Below are 813 nucleotides of genomic sequence, written 5' to 3'. Positions count from 1 at the left end.
CTCTGAGTCAGAAATATCCCCTGGAGAAGGGAATGGCAACCCACTCCAGTATTCTTGCCTGGAGAACTCCATGGCAGAGGAGGATGGTGGGTAACAGTCCTTAGGGTTGCAAAGAGTGACACAACTGAGTTATTCACACACACACACACACACACACACACACAAGATCTTAGAACACACAACTTGGAACGACCAGTTAAAATTAGACTATCGTGAGTGGCTGCTGGGTTAGTATCAGAAGCGCACCAGCTGTGATAGTGCAGAAGCATGGCCAAGAGGAACTACCCCTCGCCCAAGGTCAGGGGCAGCGGCTGGCAGCTGAGAGGAGCTACCCCACGCCTGAGGTCAGGGGCGCAGCCGAGAGGAGCAACCCCACGTCCAAGGAGCGGTGGCTGCACGGGCGCAGGAGGGCCGAAAGGAGCTACTCCAGGTTCAAGGTCAGGAGGGGCGGCCATGAGAGGATACCCCTTGTCCAAGGTAAGGAGCAGTGGCTGCACTTTGCTGAAGCAGCCATGAAGAGATATCCCATGTCCAATGTAAGAGAAACCCAAGTAAGATGGTAGGTGTTGCAAGAGGACATCAGAGGTCAGACACCATGAAACCAAATCACAGACAACTAGTCAATCTAATTACACGGACCACAGCCTTGTCTAACTCAATGAAACTAAGCTATGCCATGTGGGGCCACCCAAGACAGGTAGGTCATGGTGGAGAGGTCTGACAGAATGTGGTCCACTGGAAAAAGGAATGGCAAACCACTTCAGTATTCTTGCCTTGAGAACCCCATGAACAGTATGAAAAGACGAAAAGATA

This window comes from Bison bison, unplaced genomic scaffold (assembly GCF_000754665.1).
Source record: "Bison bison bison isolate TAMUID 2011002044 unplaced genomic scaffold, Bison_UMD1.0 scf7180017461828, whole genome shotgun sequence".
In the NCBI taxonomy this organism is placed as follows: Eukaryota; Metazoa; Chordata; class Mammalia; order Artiodactyla; family Bovidae; genus Bison; species Bison bison.
The sequence above is the reverse complement of the archived record's forward strand: the minus strand, read 5'-3'. Positions refer to the sequence as shown.